This window comes from Hyla sarda, chromosome 8, assembly GCF_029499605.1.
Source record: "Hyla sarda isolate aHylSar1 chromosome 8, aHylSar1.hap1, whole genome shotgun sequence".
NCBI lineage: Eukaryota > Metazoa > Chordata > Amphibia > Anura > Hylidae > Hyla > Hyla sarda.
This window is the reverse complement of record NC_079196.1, coordinates 177,382,612-177,404,138: the sequence shown is the minus strand read 5'-3', so window position 1 is coordinate 177,404,138 and position 21,527 is coordinate 177,382,612. Positions and strand designations below refer to the sequence as shown.

Here is a 21,527-nt window from a genome sequence, read left to right as displayed (position 1 = left end):
TCTCTTTTCAAGCCGAGGAACGTGCTCTCGATTCACCCAAAGTGCAAGAAAAAGTGCAAACGTGTGACACTAAAAAAACGTGCACAAAGGATGCGGTCTATCGCAAGCCCTTCTCCGATAGGAGAGAGGCCCCCCAACAAACCTTACCCTTCGCCTCCGGGACCAAAAGGTACCTGCGAGGTTCCAGGTTCGATGTCCCTTTTCGCCAAAGCTACTAGGGGACCACAAATGCTCCCGGCATCCCCCTTGGCGTTAGCCAAGGTATCTGCCCGCAGAGCCAATAACGGTAGGTACCCTGCCAAAGCAGGAGTACCCGGGGTGTTTGCAGGGAGGTGCGGAACCTAATGGCCACACACACCTCCCCTAGACCACAAGGAGGGACACCCAGAAGGGCTACCGCATCCTGACAAATCCTGTGAACACACAACACGCAAAAAGTGACACAGTGAGACAAAAAGAAATAAATAAGTGAATGTGTGCAGATATACTGCCCGGACATCCGGCCAGATCTATAAAAATGTCTCTGATCCTAGCCAGAAGGCCGGGAATCAAGAGCTGAGTGCCACAAGGTGAAGAGATTATGGTGCCCGTGCTTCAACTCAGTGAGACAGTATTCCCAGTGAGTTTCGGCACCTCGGGGTCACCACTCCCCGAGGCACAAAAGTACCTCGGCGAGACCCGGAGGGAACAGGTCACATCGGGGCAGCCGTCGAGCTGATTCCTCAGAACCAGCCCCGGAAAGCCCTGGTACACCTGCATCCTCCATGCAGCACTCATCCCCACCAGCATGAAAACTGATAAGAACAGATACTACACTTGATCTTAGCCAAAAGGCCGAGAAGCGATAAACCTCTCACTATATGCACCTGCAAACACTACCATTTCCCAGGGTTTTTAGGTGGAAATAGGGAGAGTTTCCTTATGGAGGCCACCCTTTTTAGGGAGAGTAATAAGGTGAGAGTAGAGCCTTACAGGGGAATTTTTTTACCCCCACCTGCTACAATGGACAATACATTGTTGCCTTCCACCTTTTCAAGGAAAGTGTTACTCATCTTAAAAAGGTCGGCCCCACAAAGTAACCTCTCTCCCTATTTCCACCTAAAAACTCTGGGAAATGGCAGTGTTTGCAGGTGGAAATAGGGAGAGTTTCCTGTGTGCGAGAGTAGGGCCTTACAGGGGAAATTTTTACCCCCACCGGTTACATTGCACCATACTTTATTACATCAATACTTGGTGGTGTAGGTGGCAAATGGTGTTTTTTTTTTGCACACCTTTATTTTGTTTGATTTAAAAAAAAAATTCGGTACATATATTTTATCCTAACAATATTATTAAAAGTTTTATGTAATGCATATCCTCAATACTTACTTTACACACTAACACTTTTACAAAAGAAACCGTTTTCTTCTGCCTACCTGCCTCAGCTACTATTCTGATCCTGACACCCACCTGATGCCACACATCTGATGCCAAATTCTCCTTTTTTCACCCACCTTCGTCACCGAGTACTGGAATTTCCACCCACCTACCCACCATACTGCTGATGCCAGCTCCACGCTGTTTCATACTGCCACCATGTGTTCTTCTCATGCTGATGCCAACTCCAGGCTGTTTCATACTGCCACCATATGTTCTCCTCATGCTGATGCCAGCTCCAGGCTGTCTCATTCTGCTACCATATGTTCTCCTCATGCTGATGCCAGCTAAAAACTGTGTCATTCAGCCACTTTATGATCTCCTCATGCTGCCGCTACCTCCAGGCTGTGTCATTCAGCCACTATATGGTCTCGACATGCTGCTGCCAACTACAAGCTGTGTCATTTAGCCACTATAGGTCTCCTCATGCTGCCGCCAACTCTAGGCTGTGCCATTCAGACACTATATGGTCTCCTTATGCTGCTGCAACCTCCACGCTTTGTCATTCAGCTACTATATGGTCTCCTCATGCTGCCACCAACTCCACACTGTGTAATACAGCCACAAAATGGTCTCCTCATGCTGCTGCAACCTCCACGCTGTGTCATTCAGGCACTATATGGTCTCCTCCCACTGATGCCACCTCCATGCTCTGTCATTGTGCTGCTCTGCGACAGGTATTCTAATAGCGATGCCTGTAATCTGCATGTCATACTGAATAACAGTATTATTTCACTTACCCAGCACACACCCTACGCATGTTACAGCAAGGCAAAGCGTTCCTCACCCCTATTGAGGCTCTCTGTAGGGCAGAAATAGCTGTTTTTAATAGCGAATCGCCGCAAATAAATTTGGACCAAAAACATTTTGGGGGAGGATTCTGCTAATCAGCCAAATCAAATTTTTCAAAAATGCGCTCATCTCTAGTTACTTTAGATGCTATCTCGGTCCGTCTACACTTCAGCAATCACTCCCCTTCTATTGAAGTATCCTCCAGCATGACCGGTTTGGCAGTGGGTCAGTAATGGTGTGGGGTGGCATTTCTTTGCGGGGATGCACAGCCCTCCATGTGCTTGCCAGAGGTAGCCTGACTGCTATTAGGTACCGAGATGAGATCCTCAGACCCCTTGTGAGACCATATGCTGGTGCGGTTGGCCCTGGGTTCCTCCTAATTCAAGATAATGCTATATACCTCATGTGGCTGGAGTGTGTCGGCAGTTCCTGCAAGAGGAATACATTGATGTCCAAACCTAAATCTGAGTAAGCACATCTGGGACATCATGTCTCGCTCCATCCACCAACACCACATTGCACCACAAACTGTCCAGGAGTTGGCTGATGCTTTATTTCACATCTGGGAGGACATCCCTCTGGAGACCATCCACCACCTCATTAGGAGCATGCCCAGACATTGTAGGGAGGTCATATGGGCACGTGGAGGCCACACAAAATAAATTTGATTTCCATTGATAATTTTTGTGTGATTTTGTTGTCAGCACAGTCAATGTAAAGACGAAAGTATTTCATACGATTAGTTCATTCATTCAGATCTAGGATGTATTATCTTAGTGTTCCCTTTATTCTTTTGAGCAGTGTAGATATAGTCCTAGTTATAAATAGATCATGGGAGAGATCTCTGTAAGGTCCCCTGATATATAGTACTTTTTTTGTTGTTGTTTGCATTATTATTTCAGCAAATCTATTGATCTTTATTCTATAAAGATAGCAGTAAATTGTTATACTTCTGCAGGACCCACGAGCTGCTGCAGAGACACTACAATAGAGTATTCTTACAGCAAATTGACAATAATTATTCACATGTCACATATATGTGAATAGAAAAATCCCACATTGTCCATTGTCCTCAATTTTCTCATGTCCTACTGAGACACATCCTGGAAACAATCTCGGAACAAAGGAAACCTAAGGTTCTCTTGAGAACACAAGCACATGGTGGAGGTTACAGATAGTCCTAGCTCGGTACTTTAAGTAATGTCTGTAATTATTGCAGCGAGGAGCATCGATCAATGATGTGGATTTTCTGATCATCACGACAGTTATTGTTGTTTATAATAAAGCCTATAGATTTGGAGTTGTTTATGAAAGGTCAGTGAAAATTTCAGCTATGCTTTGATCAGTTTTATCTTCCCCTATTAATAATAGAAATAACAATTAGAATAGCAATAATAAATTATTATTATTATCATTATTATTAATAATAATAATAATAATAATAATAAAACAACATTGTTCATTATTGCTATATCTGTCTTTTGTACCACTGTAGCTGCTTCTGTGTGTCAGAAATACAGATTAGTGAGCAGACTCCCCTGTTTGTGTTGTGCATGGGAGACATCATAGCGGCTGATCTTTGCCCACTTTGGAGCTAAGAAGAAAAGATCACCATGAGAACATCCTAACTGTGTGTGGTAAGCCTCGGGGGGTGTAGGTTAGCTGGGGTGTTGCTGAGCAGGTATCAGAGGTTTATTAACCCTTGTCACTCGTGACGCCAGGGTGAGGGTTAAATGCTGAGGTAAAGCTGGGCCTATCGCCACCCTTCCTAAGAGCGATAGGTGAGTGCAGAATAACGGATTGTCCACAACCAGTGCTTAGCTGAAAACTTGTTGAAACTTTACTGAAGATTTTCTGTAAGATGCAGTAACCGGTAACAGTCCAGATAACAGAGTCTATATACAACTGAGCAGCGATTGACAGTGGTTGGGACCGGGTAAGTTCTCGTTTAGTTTAGGAGGATTTTGTAGCATAGATCCGCTGGATTTAGGGGTAGGTTTAGGTCCAGTGATCTTGCGGAGTTAGAGGGGAATTGTAAGAACTCACAGTCTTTAGCGTAGGCCGAGGCCTAGTATTTGTCTTTGGAAGTTGCGGAGGTCCTACCTCATCCAGTGTCAGCAATAGTGTTGAGCGGCATAGGCCATATTCGAATTTGCGATATTTCGCGAATATATGGACGAATTTTCGTCATATATTCGCTAAATTAGCATATTCATAATATTCGCGTTTTATTTTCGCATATACGAAAATTCTCGTATGCGAAAATTAGCATATGCGAAAATTAGCATATGCGAAAATTAGCATATACAAAAATTAGCATATGCTAAAATTTGCACGCCAGTCTCACACAGTAGTATTAGAGCCTTCTTTACACCACACAAGCTGGATGTGTACTGTGAAAAAAAAAAAAAAAGAATATTCGTAATTACGAATAAATAGTGCAATATTCACGAATATTCGCAAATTCGCGAATATTCGCGAGCATTTGCGGAGGTCCTACCACATCCAGTGTCAGCAACCCAAGAGAGTGATTCTTGGCTGCAGCTCCCTTATATGTACTGGGGCTGAGCGGTTTTGGATTGGTCCATAACAGCTGTCACTCACCGTTACATGGCATTGTGGGTGAACACCTGACACAAGAACCACCGAAGGTCCTTCAACAAACCATACAGTTCTGAACACCGAGTCACATGACCTAAGTTCCTGCAACGTTAACAGGTAGGCATGTAAATATACATATTTACACTGATATTTATATGAATACTAGCAGAGTACCCGGCGTTGCCCATTTTTTCCTTCCTAATCCTTGTTGTGGAGGAAAATCAACAGAGGAAGCTTTTGACTTCATATCCCCTCCTCATTTATTGTTGTAATATCCCAACCCCATATTCCGCCCTCCTAACCCGACCTCCTATCCCAACCTCCTATCCCGTCCTCCCATCCAGTCCTCCTCTCCCATCCTCCTATCCCGACCTCCTATTCCGACCTCCTATCCCATCCTCTTATCCCGTCCTCCTATCCTGACCTCCTATCCCGTTCTCCTAACCCGACCGTCCTATTCCGACCTCCTATCCCATCCTCCTATCCCGTCCTCCTATCCCGACCTCCTATCCCGTCCTCCTATCTCTACCTCCTATCTCAACCTCCTATTCCGACCTCCTATCCCGTCCTCCTATCTTGACCTCCTATGCCGAACTCCTATCCCGTCCTCCTATCCCGTCCTCCTATCCCGTCCTCCTATCTCGACCTTCTATCCCAACCTCCTATCCCGTCCTCCTATCCCGTCCTCCTATCCCGACCTCCTATCCTGTCCTCCTAACCCGATCGTCCTATTCCGACCTCCTATCCCATCCTCCTATCCCATCCTCCTATCCCGTCCTCCTATCCCGACTTTCTATCCCGTCCTCCTATCCCGTCCTCCTATCCCTTCCTCCTATCTCGACCTCCTATCTCAACCTGCTATTCCGACCTCCTATCCCGTCCTCCTATCTTGACCTCCTATCCCGTCTTCCTATCCCATCCTCCTATCTCGACCTCCTATCTCAACCTCCTATCCCGACCTCCTATCTTGACCTCCTTTCCCGTCCTCATATCTCGACCTCCTATCTTGACCTCCTATCCCATCCTCTTATCTCGACCTCCTATCCCGTCCTCCTATCACGACCTCCTTTCCCGTCCTCATATCTCGACCTCCTATCCCGTCCTCCTATCTCGACCTCCTATCCCAACCTCCTATCCAGACCTCCTATCCCGTCCTCATATCCCTTCCTCCTATCTTGTCCTCCTATCTCGACCTCCTATCCCAACCTCCTATCCAGACCTCCTATCCCGTCCTCATATCCCTTCCTCCTATCTTGTCCTCCTATCCCGACCTCCTATCCCGACATCCTATCCCGACCTCCTACCCGACCTCCTATTCCGACCTCATATCTCGTCCTCATATCCCGTCCTCCTATCCCGACCTCCAATCCCATCCTCATATCCTGACTCGTAATATGTGTACCAGGTAGCTCCAGCCTAACGGAAATTATATGGGAACATACATTTCCCATTGATTTGCATGGGACTTTAAGAAAAAACCCTGACCCTCACAAATGGGGGTAGTTAAGGGTTAAATTAACTATCCTATATTTTAAGTGGACATATAAGTAACATGTGAACAAGTATTATCGTAATATCTCCAGCCGTTTGGAAGTTATGCAGTAACATATATTTCTCATTGACTTGCATGGGACTTTAAACATAAGCCCCGCCCCTGGCAAATGGAGGTGAGTAAGGGTTAAATTACCTATCCTATGTTTGTTGTTGACATATAAGTAACATGCGTGCCAAGTTTCATGTTAATATCTTTAGCCGTTTGAAAGTTTTTGTGGAACATATATACATACATACTTATATACATACACACACGTTGAGTTTTATATATATAGACTAGCTAAGTACCCGGCATTGCCCGGTTTTTCCTTCCTAATCCTTGTTGGGGAGGAAAATAAACAAAGGAGGAAGCTTTTGACTTCACATCCCATCCCCATATATTGTTGTCATATCCCAACCCCATATCCCGTCCTTATATGCCTACCTCCTATCCCGACCTCCTATCCCGACCTCCTATCCTGACCTCCTATCCCGTCCCCCTATCCCGTCCTCCTATCCCATCCTCCTATCCCGTCCTCCTATCTCGACCTCCTAGCCCGTCCTCCTATCTCAACCTCCTATCCCAACCTCCTATCCCGACCTCCTATCCCGACCTCATATCCCAACCTCCTATCCCGTCCTCCTATCCCATCCTTCTATCCCATCCTCCTATTCCATCCTCCTATCCTGACCTCCTATCCTGTCCTCCTATCCCATCCTCCTATCCCAACCTCCTATCCCGAACTCCTATCCCAACCTCCTATCCCGTCCTCCTATCCCGACCTCCTATCCCGTCCTCCTATCCCGTCCTCCTATCCCGTCCTCCTATCCCGACCTCCTATCCCGACCTCCTATCCCGACCTCCTATCTCGTCCTCCTATCCCGTTCTCCTATCCCATCCTCCTATCCCATCCTCCTATCTCGACCTCCTATCATGTCCTCCTATCTCAACCTCCTATCTCAACCTCCTATCCCGACCTCCTATCCCAACCTCCTAACCCGTCCTCCTATCCCATCCTCCTATCCCATCCTCCTATCCCGACCTCCTATCCCGACCTCCTATCCCATCCTCCTATCCCGACCTCCTATCCCATCCTCCTATCCCGTCCTCCTATCCCGTCCTACTATCCTGACTTCCTATCCCGACCTCCTATCCTGACCTCCTATCCCGACCTCCTATCCCGTCCTCATATCCCGTCCTCCTATCTCAACCTCCTATCCCAACCTCCCATTTCAACCTCCTATCTCAACCTCCTATCCCGACCTCCTATCCCAATCTCCTAACCCGTCCTCCTATCCCATCCTCCTATCCTGACCTCATATCCCATCCTCCCATCCCGACCTCCTATCCCGTCCTCCTATCCCGTCCTCCTATCCCGTCCTACTATCCTGACTTCCTATCCCGACCTCCTATCCCGACTTCCTATCCCGACCTCCTATCCCGACCTCATATCCCGACCTCCTATCCCGTCCTCCTATCCCGACCTCCTATCCCGTCCTCCTATCCCTACCTCCTATCCCGACCTCCTATCCTGTCCTCCTATCCCGTCTTCCTTTACTGACTTCCTATCCCTACCTCCTATCCTGACCTCCTATCCCGACCTCCTATCCTGTCCTCCTATCCTGTCCTCCTATCTCGACCTCCTATCCCATCCTCCTATCCCGTTCTCCTATCTCGACCTCCTATCCCAACCTCCCATTTCAACCTCCTATCTCAACCTCCTATCCCGTCCTCCTATTCCGACCTCATATCCCGACCTCATATCCCATCCTCCTATCCCGACCTCCTATGACAATCTCCTATCCCTTCCTCCTATCTTGACCTCATATTCAGTCCTCCTATCTCGACCTCCTATCACGACCTCCTATCTCGACCTCCTATCACGACCTCCTTTCCTCCTATCTTGACCTCATATCCCGACCCGTAATATGTGTACCAGGTATTGAAATATCTCCAGCCGTACAGAAGTTATGTGGGAACATACATTTCCCATTGATTTGCATGGGACTTTAAACAAAAACCCAGACCCTCACAAATGGGGGTAGTTAAGGGTTAAATTAACTATCCTATATTTTAAGTGGACATATAAGTAACATGTGACCCAGTATTATCAAAATATCTCTAGCCGTTTGAAGTTATGCAGTAACATGTATTTCCCATTGACTTGTATGGGACTTTAAACATAAACCCCGCCCCTGGCAAATGGGGGAGATTAAGGGTTAAATCACCTATCCTATGTTTGTTGTAGACATATAAGTAACATGTGTGCCAAGTTTCATGTTAATATCTTTAGCCATTTGGACGTGATGCTGGAACATACACACATACATACATACATACACACATACATACACACGCACATTGAGTTTTATATATATATAGATTAGCTAACTGAGGGGTGATGAGTGGCTAACTAGAAAAGAGGGACCCTACCGTTCCTAGGAACTCTGACTTTGGGGACCTCTACCCAGGTACGGTATGCAATACCACATGTGATTTTGTCTTACAAGATGCTGTGACATCATAAATTAGATTTTGTCTGTAAAACATACAGTATCTATAGACCTATTCACTCAATATACACCAAAAGAGTGTTATTTAGCCTCCTATTAGGCTAGAATGTCGGATTATGCAATTTTCAACTGTTTAAGCAAGTGGGCCACCACAGGAATAAAAAAATAAAAAAAACATATATATCCTACCCATTCTTTGTTCTTTTTTTATTTTTATTTTTTACACTGATGGCTGTATGCCTCTGGAAACCTCGGCAGTGGAATGAGTTGGCCCCTTCTATCAAATGTGTATGAAGATTAAGGAGTGTAAACAGAAACTACGTTGTCTTTCTTGGGTTGCACATTATGTAGAGCACTAGCACTTCTCAAGTCAAAAATGACTCTAACAAAACATATTTCTCCTCACATATCTGGCTGAATGAACTTCTGCAACCATCTATGGAGAGACCTGGCAGAAAGTTTTCAGTACTTTGCAGCGCCACCACAGGAAAATTGACGTATTACACAGTAACAGTTACACTGGGCTGTCTACCTACTTAGTGAATGAATGGGGTCCACTTTTTTCTTCCCTTCTTATCCATCATTTTGACTTGTTTTCAAAGTTCATTATTAAACCAAAAATCGATAAAAGATGTGACACGTGGCAATGTCCTCATCTCTGGGTTCATGGTATTTCTTTAATTATTTATTAGGCTCTTACAGGTCATTTATCAGAAAAAGAGGTAATTTGAGGTCTATAATTACAGTTTTAGTGTGCTTTAAACTTTCATCTATTTAAGCAAACACATCTATTTGTTATATTACAATCGCTCCGATCAGCCGTACAACGCGATTATTCATAATGTACGAGAGTTCATTGCGGGGATTTTCTTGTTTAATAATGTACAGAGTTCACCCAGGTGCTAATGAAATTCATAATGCATAAACATATTATGTAGTGGGTGTGGGGAGGGGGGTGATTTTCTCTATCTAATGACTAGAAGGGCTGTCCAGTAGAGAAAGCCATTGGATCCAGTCCACATAAACGCCTCAGTACCCAATCCTCCAGCTAACCATCAATCTAACATGCAAAAAATGAGAGGTCAATGATTCGTGATAAATGCATTTTCATTAAAGGCAAAATGAACATTTGACTGTATAAAGAAGTCATTTCCTTTTTTTTTTTTTTTTTTTAAAGATTAAACATTTAAAGATTAAACATCTCACTGAGGGAAAGTCTCCAACCTTCTACTGTTTCTTATTTCGTAAGCGCCATAAACATTGAAGGTTGAAGTGAATGTTAGGACTGTTTTTTATCATTAATCTAAAAATGATTTTAAAGTCCTCATGGTGATATGCTCTGCACTAGGGAAATAAGAGAACAAATATGCGTTTTATAGTATATTAAAGGGGTACTCCAGCACTAAGACATCATAAAATGCCTAATCGCGCGGGGGGTCGCTGCTATAGACCCCCGTGATCTTTCACGCAGCACCCCATTACCATCAGCCACCCCGAGGATGTTTGCTCCGGTTCTGATGACTGCCGATCACGGGGCCGGAGTATTGTGAAGTCCCAGCTCCGCCTCCGTGTGATGTCACGCTCTGCCCCTTCAATGCAAGCCTATAGGAGGGGGCTTGACAGCTGGGAGCTGGGGCCCCGCGTCATAACGGGTCAGGACCGGCCTCTAACAATGGCCAGGACTGGTGACTAATAGCACGCGGCAATGATAGTGGTACCGCGCTATTAACCCTTTAGACACGGCGTTCAAAGTTGAACGCCTCGTCTAAAGTGAAAGTAAATCACTGCCGGTTAGCTCAGGGGGCTGTTTGGGATGTCCGTGGCGAAATCGCGGCATCCCGAACAGCTCTGGGATACAAGGAGGGTCGTCTACCTTGCCTCCTGGTGTCCGATCGCTAAATGACTGCTCAGTGCCTGAGATCCAGGCATAAGCAGTCAAGCGGCAGATTCATTGATCACTGGTTTCCTATGAGAAACCAGTGATCAATGTAAAAGATCAGTGTGTGCAGTGTTATAGCCCCCTATGGGAGCTATAACACTGCAAAAAAAAAGTGAAAAAAAAGTTAATAAAGATTATTTAACCCCTCCCCTAATAAAAGTTTGAATCACCCCCCTTTTCCCATTTAAAAAAAACTGAGTAAATAAAAATTAAAATAAACATATGTGGTATCGCCGCATGTCCGAATTATAAAAATATATAATTACTTAAACCACACAGTCAATGGCGTATGCGCCAAAAAATTCCAAATTCCAAAATAGTGTATTTTTGGTCACTTTTTATATCATGAAAAATTGAATAAAAAGTGATCAACAAGTCTGATCAATACAAAAATGGTACCATTAAAAACTTGAATGAGCCCTCATACTACCCCATAAGCGGAAAAATAAAAAAAGTTATGGGGGTCAGAAAATGACAATTTTAAACGTATAAATTTTCCTGCATGTAGTTATGATTTTTTTCAGAAGTACGACAAAACCTATATAAGAAGGGTATCATTTTAATCATATGGACCTAAAGAATAAAGAAAATGTGTCATTTTTACCAAAAAATGTACTGCGTAGAAACAGAAGCCCCCAAAAGTTACAAAATTGCGTTGTTTTTTTTTCAATTTTGTCTCACAATGATTTTTCTTTCCGTTTCGCTGTAGATTTTTGGTTAAAATGACTGATGTCATTACAAAGTATAATTGGTGGTGCAAAAAAATAAGCCCTCATATGGATTTTTAGGTGCAAAATTGAAAGAGTTATGATTTTTTAAAGGTAAGGAGGAAAAAATGAAAGTGCAAAAGCGGAAAAACCCCTGGTCCTTAAGGGGTTAAAAATCTTAATCCTTCCAGTACTTATCAGCTGCTGTATGCTCCAGAGGAAGTTCTTTTCTTTTTGAATTTTTCTTCTGTCTGAACACAGTTCTCTTTGCTGACACCTTTGTCCATGTCAGGAACTGTCCAGAGCAGGAGAGGTTTGCTATGGGGATTCGCTCCTGCTCTGGACAGTTCCTGACATTGACAGAGGTGTCAGCAGAAAGCACAGTGGCCAGACTGAAAAGAACTACTTAACTTTCTGTGAAGCATACAGCAGCTGATAGGTACTGGAAGGATTTCAGAGACTGTGATGGGACATCACAGCTACAAACAAGACAGCACAGTTAATAATGGAAGATCTCTGCACTATGGCTAGAAACATTATATTAGTACTTTCAGACATCATACACAGGTTGTTTATTTTGCTAGATAACACAGTTAATATGTACACAAAGGGGAAGAGCTAATACCAACAGGCCAGGGGCATCAGAAATGGCGCTCGTGGGCCTGGTAAGGGCCAAAAACAATGGTCCTCGCCCATCTGGGTAATGTCACATTGTTGCTGCTTTGATGGTATCTGACTGATTTGTAAAATAAAGGGAACACTATGCTTTATTTTCATAAATGTTTTAAATATTTAAAAAATGTGGACTTCATGTTATTTTTGTCCCATGCCAGCAATGTGCTCCTGCTGCACACCACATGCACAAAATTTGAATAGTCGCAGGGGATTAGTGCATGGTCCCAAATGTATACATTTAGTGAGTGGCACTAACTCGTGTAATTTTGAAAAGCTGGTAATCTCAAGAAACATTTGAACTTTATAATGTTACCATATGGTCAAAGAAATAACGTGAAAAAGAAAGCAACTTGGAGCCTTCAGACACAATACCTTTCAACTGTGCCATATTTATTACTAATATACGTTTAGTATTGGAGTCATAGTATATGTCATAGACCAGGGGTCTTAAACTCTAATTATCTGTGGGCCACTGGAAGTAGAGGCTGAGTGAGGCTGGGCCGCATGCGCCCCTCACATATAATGCCCCCATCATGCGCCCCTCACAAATAATGCCCCCCTCACATCTAATGCCCCCATCATGTGCCCCTCACATATAATGCCCCCCTCACATATAATGCCCCCATCATGCACCCCTCACATATAATGCCCACCTCACATCCTCACATATAATGCCCCCACAGGGGTGTGGAAATTTAAACAAAAACTAATTGTCCAAGGGACTAGAGCAGAACACAATCTACTTGTCCTTCATGACAATCCACTTGTCCTGGTAGATAAAATAAATTCAACCAAATAGGGTCTTTATTCGTTTCTGCAATTTAGTTTTTTCCTCCTCGCATTATAATAGCCATAACTCTTATTTTGCCATCTAGAGACATATATGAGGTTTGTTTTTTTGTGGGGAAGTATACTTTGTAATGACACCTTTCATTTTTCCATAACTTATTCTCTGAAACAAAAAATATATATTTGTGAGATGAAATAGAAAAAAAAAATGCAAATTTTGCGGTTTCCTTTTTTTTTTTTTGCCATTCACCTTGTGGTCAAACTTACATATGGTTTTGATACTTTAGGTCGGCCTGATTACACCAATACCAAATTTGTTTAGTTTCCATCATGTTTTAATAATTAATTTTTTTTTAAACTTTTTAATAAAAAAAAAATATATATATATATATATATATATATATATATGTACAGCACAGACCAAAAGTTTGGACACACCTTCTCATTCAGAGTTTTCTTTATTTTCATGACTATGGAAATTGTAGATTCACACTGAAGGCATCAACACTATGAATTAACACGTGGAATTATATACATAACAAAAAAGTGTGAAAATATGTCATATTCTAGGTTCTAGCCACCTTTTGCTTTGATTACTGCTTTGCACACTATTGGCATTCTCTTGATGAGCTTCAAGAGGTAGTCACCTGAAATGGTCTTCCAACAGTCTTGAAGGAGTTCCCAGAGATGCTTAGCGCTTGTTGGCCCTTTTGCCTTCATTGGGTTCAGGTCTGGTGACTGTGGTGGCCAGCTCATCTGGCGCAGCACCCCATCACTCTCCTTATTGGTTAAATAGCCCTTACACAGCCTGGAGGTGTGTTTGGGGTCATTGTCCTGTTGAAAAATAAATGATGGTCCAACTAAACGCAAACCGGATGGAAAAGCATGCCGCTGCAAGATGCTGTGGTAGCCATGCTGGTTCAGTATGCCTTCAATTTTGAATAAATTCCCAACAGTGTCACCAGCAAAGCACCCCCCACACCATCACACCTCCTCCTCCACACCAGCACACCTGTGAAGTGAAAACCATTTCAGATGACTACCCCTTGAAGCTCAACAAGAGAATGCCAAGAGTGTGCAAAGCAGTAATCAAAGCAAAAGGTGGCTACTTTCAACCTAGAATATGAAATATTTGTAGTTGTTTCACACTTTTTTGTTATGTATATAATTCCACATGTGTTAATTCATAGTTTTAATACCTTCAATGCGAATCTACAATTTTCATAGTCATGAAAATAAATTTTCATAGTCATGAAAACTTTTGGTCTGTACTGTATATATTTTTATTTTTATGTAAACTGGGCTGTATAAGGGCTAATTTTTGGGCCATAATATACTGTTTGTATCGCTACCATTTTGGCATTGATCGGACTTTTTGAGCACATTTTTCATATTATTTCTGGGATATATTATTACCGTACGGGATATAAAATGTTATTTTTTAATAGTTCAGTCAATTACGCATGTGCCAATACCAACTATGTTTGTTTTTATTATGTTTACATATTTTTATATGGAAAAGGGGGGTGATTTGAACTTTTAGGGTACGTTCACATGGGTGGATGTATGTGCGGGTTTCCCGCTGCGTATTTGAAAGGGGGCAGGCTCTTCTCGGCTGTCCACAGCAGATTTTCCGAGGTTGAATTTATGCTGCAGTAAATCCGCTGCAAGCCCCATTGAAGTCAGAAGGGTCTGCGGCAGATTCGGCCGCGGACAGCCCAGAAGAGCCTGCCCCCTTTCAAATACGCAGCAAGAAACCCGCAAATAAATCCACCTGTGTAAACGTACCTCTAATATGGAAGGGGTTAATGGGTGTTTTTAAACTTTTATTAAACTTTTTTTTTATTAAAATCATTTACATTCCTCATACAGATCAGTTCTATTGAACTCCATTTGATCTGTGTTAATTTGATTGAACCTGCTCAAGGCCGGCTCAATTAAATGCAGATCTATGGGGGCAGCCACGGATGCAGAGGTAATCCCTCTGGCTACTTCCACAGGGGAACGCCCCCCCATGCGATCGAGGTGCGGGGGGCGATCCATACCACCAGACCACCAGGGATGGTTAAAAGATCCCTTTAGCACACCGCTGTCAACTTTGACAGCGGTGATCTAAAGGATTAATAGCCGGCCGCGGCGATCGCCGCATGCCGGGCTATTAACGGCGGCCCCCGGCTACTGAAATCAGACAGGGGCCGCCGTTTATGGAGTGGGCAGGAGTCAGGAGCCCGCTCCATATTCCCTGAGCGCCGGTGTGAGGTGCAGACTTGTGTCCTATGCAAGTCTGCATTCGCTCCCGCACCTCACATCGGCGTTGTGAAAAAAAAAGGGGGGAAGTCGGTCTGGCCCTGCTTACCCGATACAGGGCTAAAGCTATGAAAAATTAACCTGCCCTGCCCTATCATGCGCCCCTCACATATACTGCCCCCATCATGCGCCCCTCACATATAATGCCCCCATAATGTGCCCCTCACATATAATGCCCCCCTCACATATAATGCCCCCATCATGCGGCCCCATATAATGCCCCTTCACATATCATGCCCCCATCATGCGCCCCTCACATATAATGTCCCCATCATGCGCCCCTCACATATAATGCCCCCATCATGCGCCCCTCACATATAATCATCATACCCCCAGACAGGCCCCCAGATAGATATGACCCCCATCAGGTAGGGCTCCCTAGTAGGTACACAGGCCCCCATATAGATATGACCCCCATCTGGTAATGCTCCCCAGTAGGTACATAGGCCCCCATATAGATATGACCCCCATCTGGTAGGGCTCCTCAGTAGGTACATAGGCCCCCATATAGATATGACCCCCCATCTGGTAGGGCTCCACAGTAGGTACACATGCCCCCAGATAGATATGACCCCCATCAGGTAGGGCTCCCAAGTAGGTAAAGAGGCCCCAGATAGAAATGATCCCCATCACTGATGGGGTATTATCTATATGGGGGCCTGTCTACCTACTGGGGAGCCCTAACTGATGATCAGGTAGGGGTTACCAATAGGTGTACAGGCCCCCAGATAGATAATAGCCCCGGCAGGTAGGGCACCTACTTAAAAAAAACTATGCCCCCTAAGAAGATAGGTTAGCCCCTGGTGATAAGCAGGTCCTCCCTTATTAGGCAAGTAATTAGTCAAGTTAAGTTTCACAGCTACTTACATCTCCCTGCTGCAACCTAAAACGAGCCTTCTTTGTAGGGATGTGCGCGTTAGGTGATGTCATCACATGTACCGCGCAGGACGCCAGCGTCCCGGCATCCTGGGCTGCAGATGCGATGACATCACCAATCACACGCATCCCTCCAGGAAAGCTTGTTATATGCCTGAAGAAATCACCTGCCCGACGCCCGGGCCGCAAAATGTAATTCCGCAGACTGCAAATGTCCCACGGGCCGGGAGTTTGAGACCCCTGTTGTAGACTAATGAGAGGAAATAGAATAGTAGAATCAGATGACAAAGGTTTTGGTTGTAGTCGGCTACCATAGATGCATATAGGACTACATAGGAGCTTATAGTGGACAAAACAATGGGAGATTGTATTATTCATTAAAGGGGTATTCCCATTTTTTTTATCTGACTATGCTACAGGGGCTGTAAAGTTAGTGTAGTTCATTTTTGCCCCAAAGTTTACTTTTAACAGCATACAAAATGAGTGTTTTTCCAGGTTGCAGTGTAGCACAAGACATTACATCACTAGTCAGGTGTTCAGAGGAAGCCTGTCATTGCTTCAATGGGTGGAGCAACCACTGGATGAGAAGGAGATCATTCCTGCAAGAATTGCAGTCATCAAATACAGGTCTATTGCAGGGAAAGGATCACAGGTGTGTTTCATTGGGTTCGGTGTGGGAGGGAGAAAAGTGACCTCACACTTACAAACAAGGAATTATGGGACTTGTAGTTTGAGGGAAAAAACTCCAACAGGAAATAGCCAGTTCTCTAAAAGGTAGCCTCAGCATTATAGTAATCTCACAACATAGCCATTAAGCACCCAGACAAACACAAATTCTTCCTAAGAATGGCTATTACAGTCTAGCAGGTATGTACTAAAATCACCTAATGGTGGATAACCCCAGATGCATTAGAACAATGGTCTCCAAACTTTGGCCCTTCAGCTGTAGCAAAACTACAACTCCCAGCATGCCCGCACAGCCAATAGCTGTCTGGGCATGCTGGAAGTTGTAGTTTTGCAACAGCTGGGGGGCCAAAGTTTGGAGACCATTGGGTTAGACAAGTGACCTCCATGACCAGCTGATCAATCTGAGTTGTTTAATAAACTATAATGGAGTACAATAGTTGGCTGTGCCGGCTGGAGAGTAAAGCTCTCCACCCGGTTATAACTCACGATCACTGTGATCTAAACATGTCTGGACGACACATTAAAAAGTTTATATAAATAACAGTAACACTTTAAAAACCTTCAGTGTAGTCATAAAATAAGGAGAAGTTGCTCTTTTGTTCGGTGCATAAACACTAGTGTTGAGCAGCATAGGCCATATTCGAATTCGCGAATATTCGCGAATATATGGACGAATATTCGTCATATATTCGCGAATATTCGCATATTCGTAATAATCTCGTTTTATTTTCGCGTATGCGAAAATAACATATACGAAAATTAGCATATACAAAATTAGCATAAGCAAAAATTCGCATATGCGAAAATTCGTGCACCAGTCTCACACAGTAGTATTAGAGCCTTCTTTACACCACACAAGCTGGAAGAAGAGAGGGGTGATCACTGTGATGTGTACTGTGAAGAAAAAAAAAAAAAAAAAAAAGAATATTCGTAATTACGAATATATAGCGCTATATTCGCGAATATTCGCGAATTTGCGAATATGCGATATTCGCGAATAAAATTTGTATTGCGAATATTCGCGAGCAACACTAATAAACACTGAAAAATAACGCCTAACAACTGGATAGCAATACAGTACATTTAGCAGTAAGTTCTTTTTTACCATGGTCTTTTAAGGCAAGAAAGCATGATAGAATTTGCAGCAAAGATATTCCTTATCTGTACAGATACTTTAATAAGATCCACAACATGGCAAGAACTATCTATTACTTAATAGCTGTCAGATAAAAAAAAATATATAACAACTTTCGAAGTGCAGCCAAACACTTTTTACTTTCATTGAATTCAATTATCAAAATTGCTTCTGCTAACCTTAAAGTGTCCTCATTCTTAATCAAAATATATAGGTTATGTCATGGCAAACTAAGATGAAGCTTCATCTGGTCCAGTAGGGTAAACATAACCAGTAATGTGAACCTGTATAAAATGCATAAATTCCGCTATCGCCAAATGTCTCATTTTCTGATTGGTCTTAATACAAAGGATGTAGATATTGTGTGTCTATATATTTCCCTTATTAAGACCTTCTTGGAACTTATAGTAAACACCCATATATGTTTGCTTGGGAGTCTGTTCTGGGTAAGACATTTAAAGGGTACCTCTCATCAAAAAAACTTTTGATATATTATAGATTAATGTATTCAGAATAACTTTACAATTGCATGTTATTAAAAAATATGCTTCTTTCTATTTAATTTTCCACTTTGAAGAAATGACCACTAGGGGTCTCCCTACCAGTCCTGGCAGCAAGCATTTCAGACTCATGCTGGAGTTCTAAACACTAAAAGCTGCCAGTCTGCTTTGTTCACAAAGGAGAACACTCAGAGCTGCCAGCCTGCTTTGTTCACAGCCTGTTTGGCTGTGAACAAAGCAGGCTGGCAGCTCTGAGTGTTTAGGACTCCAGCATGAGTCAGAAATGCTTGCTGACAGGACTGATCGGGAAAAATACAATAGAAAGAAGCATCTTTTTCATTAACATGCTATTGGAAAGTTATTCAACATTCATTAATCTAAAATATATCAAAAGTTTATTTGATGAGAGGTACCCTTTAAACAGAAAGGATGGGCCCAAATGGCTCTTACTACCTCTAAACTCTCAAAAAATGTTGCTCTACAAGAGGCGGATTGGAAGGTATTACTCACATTGTACATGGTCCCCACCAGAGGGGCAAGGATGTTTCTCTCAGCCTCTCCTCTATGCTTTCTAGGATAACAACACAAGGGAACTATGTTTCGCATATGATGGGACTGTGCACATGTGCAATGCTTTTAGATTTGCTTTTATCATCTAATTTACTCGGATTCTGCAGAAGAATCCGGAAGCAACCAGAGGAGTTTGAAAAACGTATCTATATTAAAAACTCAATCTCTTCCTTCACACATTGGTCAGATTCATATTGAATTGGATCATGACTAATGACAAATTGACCAGTATTCTTCAAGGGGTACTCCACTAGCCAGTGTTCGGAACTAAATGTTCTGAACGCTGTTTTCGCGCCCCCGGCGTCACGCCCCCTTCCATAGACTTGCATTGAAGGTGTGTGGCAATGACATCACAAGGGGGTGTGGCCGACCCCTGGAACACTAAACACCGAACGCTGGCCAGTGGAGTACCTCTTTAAAGGTATGAAAGCTGAGAACATTGCAGCCATAATAGTTAATAGCTGTCGATTTTGGGCTCTCTGGCCAAGCATGGCTGTGATGCGTACATGAAGCAGGAGGTCAGACAAAGTGGTGCAATGGCAGTAAGACTCACAAGTAAGCCAAACTTCTCATTGTTTGGCTTAATGTCATTACAAAGATGCACATAGAAGCACAGAGCACCATGTACCATACAGACAAACTATTCAAGTTCCACTGTGGGATTCATCGTCTGGAAGCACAAGAAGGGTAAGAAATGTGTTACGAAGTATATATACAAGATTATAGGACTGGATTCCCCCGAGCACTCCTTTAATGCCTACAAGGATATGAATTGTTGTTGTATCACGCTCTGGCCGTGCACGCCGGCCGTGAGCAAATTGCCCCTTGCTATTGGCGGGGCTGGGATTCGCATCGCGGGATGTGCCCGCTTGCAAGTCCCAGCCTGTCACTTACCATGCTCCTCTGACTCCTTCGCTGCTGCTTCTTAGCTCCGGCATGTGTGTCCCCGTCCCCTAGGGCACGCTGAAATTTAAAGGGCCAGTGCGCCCATAAATATGTCACACACCTGACATTTGTCTATAAGTTCCGGCACGTCCCCCTCTCCCCTGCCGGATCTTCAGTGCCACTAGCCGGAGAATAAGCATTCCTTGTTGCCTGGTTGCCTCATTCATGTATCCAGACCTTCCCGGTACGTTATTTGCCGCATCCTGCCTTGCGGCGGGCTCTGGTGAAGACCAGCGGCACCTTAGACTCTGCTCCCCGATACGGTCCGAGTCATCAGTCACACAGGTTAAAGGATCCACATCCAGCTCCGCAACAGCAAGATCCGACCATGAATCCCGCTGAGGTCCCTCTGCCAGATAATCCGGATCTCGCTTCCATTGTGGCATTTCAGTCACAGCAGTTGGCCCAGCAGGCACAGCAGTTGAGCCAATTGTCCGCCATGATGCAGAAGTTGCTCTCTGCTCAACAACATCCTCCACAGCCTCCTCCTGCTCCGGTCTTGCTTCCCGCTCCTGCAGTCGCCTCCGGATCAAAACTCCACTTGCCTCTTCCAGAGAAATATAGGGGGATCCCAAGTCCTGTGATGGTTTCGTGACTCAGTGCACCATGCACATTGAACTCATGGTGGAACAGTTCCCTACGGAACGAAAAAATGTGGCCTTCATCATCAGTCTCTTGACTGGAAGGGCTTTGGCCTGGGTAACTCCACTTTGGGATCGCAGTGATGCTCTCACTACTAATCTCCAGGCATTCCTGTCCGAATTTTGGGGTGTCTTCGAAGAACCAGCCGATCTTCCTCTGCTGAGTCGGCATTACTGAGTCTGTCTCAGGGCAACTCCTCTGTGGGCGAGTATGCCATACAATTTCATACCCTGGCATCGGAGTTATCATGGAATAATGAAGCTCTTTGCGCTACTTTCAAGAGAGGATTATCAAGTCATATCAAGGATGTCCTCGCTGCCCGGGAATTGCCATCTAACCTGAATGAACTAATACAGTTGGCATCTCGTATTGATATCCGTTTCTCTGAGCGACATGAGGAACTACGCCAAGAAAGGGAGTCTGCATGACCACTTTCCTCATCTGGCACCTGTCTTCCAGTAACCACCGCAATCTTCTAAGTTGCCTCCCGCAGTGGAGGCTATGCAGGTGGATCTGTCTCGCCTGACCCTGCAGGAAAGAACTCACCGACGAAATGAGAATCTATGCCTATACTGCGCCAGTGCAGATCACTTCCTCAAGGTTTGTCGTCTGCATCCACAGTTACAGGAAAACGCTCACACCTAGAGTTTGTGGGAGAGGCCTCCCTAGGTGTGAATACCACCTCCTTACGTTTAGATTTGACGGTCCAGCTTTTTCTATCCTTCAAAGAGATCATCTCTGTTCTTGCCTTTCTGAACTCTGGCTCAGTGGGAAATTTTATTGATGCCGCCCTAGTTCATAGGTGTCATCTGCCTGGGACCCGCCTGTTAAAGCCTCTGTACATCTCTACGGTCAATGGAGAAAAACTGGACTGTACCGTGCTATATCGTACAGAACCA

The 21,527-nt window shown here is 44.1% G+C and overlaps 1 non-coding gene across 1 annotated transcript; it reads right to left on the bottom strand.

The window, feature by feature from the left end:
* Positions 1–662: 662 nt before the first annotated feature.
* LOC130289967 (U2 spliceosomal RNA) lies at positions 663–846 on the bottom strand. The gene has a single exon (XR_008847484.1). It is a non-coding gene; the product is annotated as a U2 spliceosomal RNA (small nuclear RNA).
* Positions 847–21,527: the final 20,681 nt, after the last annotated feature.